The sequence below is a fragment of the Arachis ipaensis genome, chromosome B08 (genome assembly GCF_000816755.2).
Source record: "Arachis ipaensis cultivar K30076 chromosome B08, Araip1.1, whole genome shotgun sequence".
NCBI classification, from domain to species: Eukaryota; Viridiplantae; Streptophyta; class Magnoliopsida; order Fabales; family Fabaceae; genus Arachis; species Arachis ipaensis.
Window position 1 is genome coordinate 118,697,495 of NC_029792.2, and position 5,249 is coordinate 118,702,743.

Genomic DNA, 5,249 nt, shown 5'->3' on the forward strand with positions numbered 1-5,249 from the left:
TCGTTATTAAAATCATCCTCAACATTCAAAAACGCTTTAAAATCATCCTTTTTACTAATTTTATTTTTTTATTACCAAACTACCCCTCATTAAAAAAACTGCCGCCGCCGCTCTTCGCTGCCGCCACTACCGCTGTTCCTCGTCGTCTCCGCTGGATCTCCGCCGTTTCTGCTCCTCCTCCTCGCTCGGCCGCCGGTGTCGCTACTCCTCGCCGGTTTCTGGTTTCTAGTTTCTTATGGTTTCTTCTGGTTCTGCTGCTTCTGCATGCTTCTGATTATCAATCTGGTTTCTGTGTTGTTGTTCTTCTTCTGTGATTGACTACCTCTGCTTCTCCTTCTGCTTCTGTTTGAACTTTTTTCACTGACAAAGAAAACGAAAATTTATTTGTTGAACTGCAATTGATGATTGTTGAACAGTTGTCAAATTTAAATTTATTAGTGATTTATTTTGCTGAATTTGTTATTGTTCAATTTGCTGGATTTGTTGTTGTTGCCAGTGAGTGTTGCTGGTGGCGGAGGAGTAGAGGAGAGAGAGCGCGAGGGGAGGGCGGAGGAGGGTGGCGGTGTTGAAGTTGAACAAGAAGAGGAAGAAGCTGGGTTTTCTCACTGGGAAGAAACATCGGAGATGGGGTGGGGGTGGGGGAGGAGTTTTTTGTTTTTGTTTTTGTTTTTATTTTTTATTCTTTTATTAATAGTTAAGGGTAATTTGGTCAAAAAATAAAATTGAGATAAAAAAAGGACGATTTTATAACGTTTTGTAACGTTGGGGATGGTTTTAATAACAAAAAAAGGTCGGGGACGATTTTTATTTTCACCCCAAACCTTAGGGACGATTTCAGTACTTAACCCATTATATTATTACCTATGATTAATTTTTTATTTAATTTGTCTTTTTTAATGAGATCATAATTTATATTATAAAAAAATTACACTAAAATATAGTACACGAGAATTAGAATTATTAAAAAGAGTACTAAAAATAATAAAAATTAAATATTTATCTTGACAATGATGAAAATAAATCTAAAAATTTTTTATGATATTTTTATATAGATATTTTTAGTACACTTAGTACTCTTTTTTAGTACGCTATAATTTTAGTACGCTATAATTTTTTGTTGGGTCTGACGGAGGGATTTGGATGGAGGGACTGATCCGTCCAACTTTTAAGGACGTCAGGGACTTAAAAGTATTTTCACTGGTCAGGGACAAAAATGTCCGCAAAAAAAAAGGTCAGGGACCTATGTGTCTTTTACTCCATTTTTTATTATATATTTCTTCTTCTATGTCCGCATATGCATATTATTTGTCAAAGAAAAGTATAGGTAGACAATGAAAATACTAAATAATGTGAATAATAGATATATCAGATGTTCAATTCATTAGGTGTGTGAATGATTATCCTAATATTAAGATTTAGGTAAATAATTTGGGGATGTAGTGTGTTTTTACTTTATTAAATTAATTTTAGAGTTTATTATTCACATTGTTCACAAAAAACTATTACCTACCTAACAAAGTCCGTCAAGAAAATTATTATTGTACCTTGTTTGTTGATGTTTAGTTGTTTACGTTACATTGTTGCATGTCTATATCTCAGTGGTGTACATGGTTTTGGTCCGATTCAAAAATTTGGTCTGGATCCGAACATTTTAGGGAGTAGTTTGATGTAGTTTTACTGGGTCTAAGGTCAGATACGGTTCTCAAAAATAGTTTCAGTCATTATTTAGGACTAGCTGGACTAGGTCAAGGCGAACCCAACTTCATCCGACCCATGTGCATCCTAAGAGAACTAAAAAAGGTATATATGTTTTAAATTAATTCTAATATTATGTTATATTAATGATAAGTTTATTGTTTTATTTTTAGTCACACTTGTTGAATTAGAAAATAGATCAAAGAAGCATCAAATTAGAATTTATAGACAAATTCAAATTCAAATATGGATATCAACTTCTTGATAACAAGTTTCTTTTTCATAAATAAGTGCATCATAAATAAGTTTTTTTTTATAAATTATTGTTAAAGATTTAAAGACCCAGTTTTTATCCGATTTGGATCCGATATAATTGTGACCCGAGAATGTTGAAGTTTCATTGGGTTTAGGGTCGAGTTAGAGTCTAAAAAATAGACCTAGTGTATATTTAGGATCAAATCTAAATTAGGACAAATCCGATTTCACCTGACCCATGTACACTCCTACTATATCTCATTTAGTTATCTATATCCCGTACGATGTTGCTACAATAATTGAGGTGATGCTCTTTAGCACAAATTCATATATTTTGTCTACATCAAAATTAGTTATTAGTATAAAATAAATTAAATCACACATATATTTATACACAAATATATTAGTAGTTAATTTTAGCAACTGATTTTGATATACAAATAACATTTTTGTTTTTCTAAATTAAAAAATCTCAAAAAATACAATTATACTACGTGTATATTAGAATCAGTTATTAACATTGTCACTAATATAAAATATATAATAGGATACAAATATACATTAAAAATAAATTGAACAACATATGTATTTATATACAAAAAAAAATAAAGGATAGGACCAATTAGTGGTGTAGTCAACTAAAAAAAATTTAAAAGTTAAAACAAAAAAAAATTAAATTTAAAACAATACACAAAAGAGTTACCTTAATTGCAATTTTTTTTTCATTCACAGTTAAAAAAACAACCTCACAAACCCTTATCACTCTCCCTCACTCCATAGTTGCAGCCATCAAGCCTCCGAGGACGCACCATCCATGCCGCTGCACTGGCTGCCGGCCAACCCTCATTGAGACTCTACTACTCGCCGAGCTGCAATGCGCACCGCGAAAGAAGGGAGCAGACACACCACAATGACGCCGTTGTCGCCCATCGTGTGCCCCGACGACGCCGTCCTCTGCCGCAGATCATCCACTACGAAAATGCGACGTTGTAGTCAACAGAAAGCAGAACAACATCACGCATCACACCAACGAGGTCGCACACCATGTCACGCGGAGACACTGCCACTACAAGAAATTCGTCGGATACCATTGAATTTACCGGCGGATTTATAAAAAAACTGCTGGTAATATGTTTACCGTCAGAATTGTCGTCGAAATAAATTCGACGATATAAACCTCGCTAGTAATTGTTTACCGGCGAATTTAGTGGTGGATATTAACTTTTAATTGACAAAATTTTGGAGCTTGTTACCGTCGAATTTATCCCCCGGTAAATTCGATGATAATCTTAATTTTTTTTAAAATTCGTCTAAAAATTCAATATATAATTTTAAATGTTTAAATTCAATAATTTTAAACAAATAAAATTTAAAATTTTATCATTTTTCATAATAATTTGTCTATAATTTTTTGTTAATATTTCACAAATAAGTTCACACAACAAAGTTTAAAAATAAAGAAGAAAAATAATAATTACTCGTGTATGGAAAAAAGTAGCACTATAAATATATACTCTAAATCCATAAAAGATGAACTTACATAAAGTTCGTTATGAAAAACAAGATATCTCATGATAGCTAAGTAAATTGTATAGTTGAACCTTTCTAAACAATAAAATATTGAAAAGGAAAATTAATTATACAAATGATATATTTATTTAAGATTTCAAGTAATCCACTAATATACATATGTATGCCTCTCAAATCGTATATCTATTTAAATTTATACAATTTCAACAACTTACAAACTTAGTTGGAGATTTTGCATCATAAACCTACTATCTACAGATGCATTTTCTAGAATAGCGGGTTGTACACCTTCAATTGCAAACTATAAACATAACCAACACACAAAGTATAGACATAATCAACACATAAATTATAATTAAACAAAACATCAACTCAAAATTAAATAAAAAAATAAGTAACTCGGACAACAATAAACTCAGAAAATTACCAATCATCCAAAACATCATCAACTTAAAGCAAATCCTAAATTACACCCTATATAACCTAACATTACTTAATTTCTAATTACACTAAATTAATATAACAAACTCTGATCACACACTTCATTAAAAAATTTAATCAATAATTCAATAAAATACCTAACAAAATCCTAAACAAACAAACAAAAAACTGAAAAAAAAAAATACAAAAGCTATAGAAAAATTACTTCTTATGGTGACTACAGAATGGTGGAAGTGTGGTGGTGACAGAAGGCAGCAGTGAAATCAACAGTGGTGGAGTTAGGATTTAGTAACATAACAAACAACCAAAACGAAAAATGGACAACAACCTTACCTTGGTGCGGTGGACCTCAGCCGCAGTGATAGCAACAAGTCGACGATCTTCGATTGACAGCAAGGGACACCAATGGTGGCGGCACGGCGGATGCTTTCCAGGAAGACTCCAGTAGCAGTGATGATAATGTGCATGCTGATATTTGCGATGACAATGTGGCTTACCGACAGTGACAACAGCTCCAGGTGGTGGCGGCACAACCTTTTTCAATAGACCAGAGGGAGAGAGATGAGAGAGAGACAAGAGAGAGAAAAAGAGAAGAGAGAGAGAGAGAGAGAGAGAGTTTGCAGAAGTGAGGAAGAAAGGTTTTGTGTTTGAATTGTATCCCAAATTTACCGTCAGATTTACCTGCAAAAAAATCCGATGGTAAGGTGTTCGTTGTTGCCTAAACGACGAGTTTCACTAAATCTTGTTACCGTTGAAATTTTTCGACGGAAAATCCAATAGTAAACTCAGCGATAATAAAAATTAATTTACGCGCTTCTATTTACCGTCGAATTTAGCGATGAATTTTAAATTCGACGGTAACTGATTTGAGGGACAAATTTTCACTCGTAACCATCGGAAAATCCGCTGCCACATCCGTCAGTAATGTCCGTCTCTAAATCTGACGATAAATCCGACAATATTCAACGTATTTCTTGTAATTCACCTCATACAAGCATCTGAGACTAGAACATGTCCGCCGCAATAACATCATGTTGTTACCCCGCTGAAGGCGTGATGGAATGGCCAGCGAGGAAGAAGGACTAGCGGCATCACTCTTCTTCTTCTTGGATATGGATGATTCTTTTTATTAGTTTTGGATTTTTTTTCTCCTAAATTTCATATTTTTTTCGTATGTTTTTATTGTTTCTTCTTGTTAGATTTTGATGATTTTTTTAATAGTTTTATATTTTTTTTACTTAGTTTTCGAATGTTCTTTTTACAATATTTTTGTGTTTAGTTTTGTTAGGTTTTAAAATTTTTCAAATGATCTTGAATATTTCAGTTTT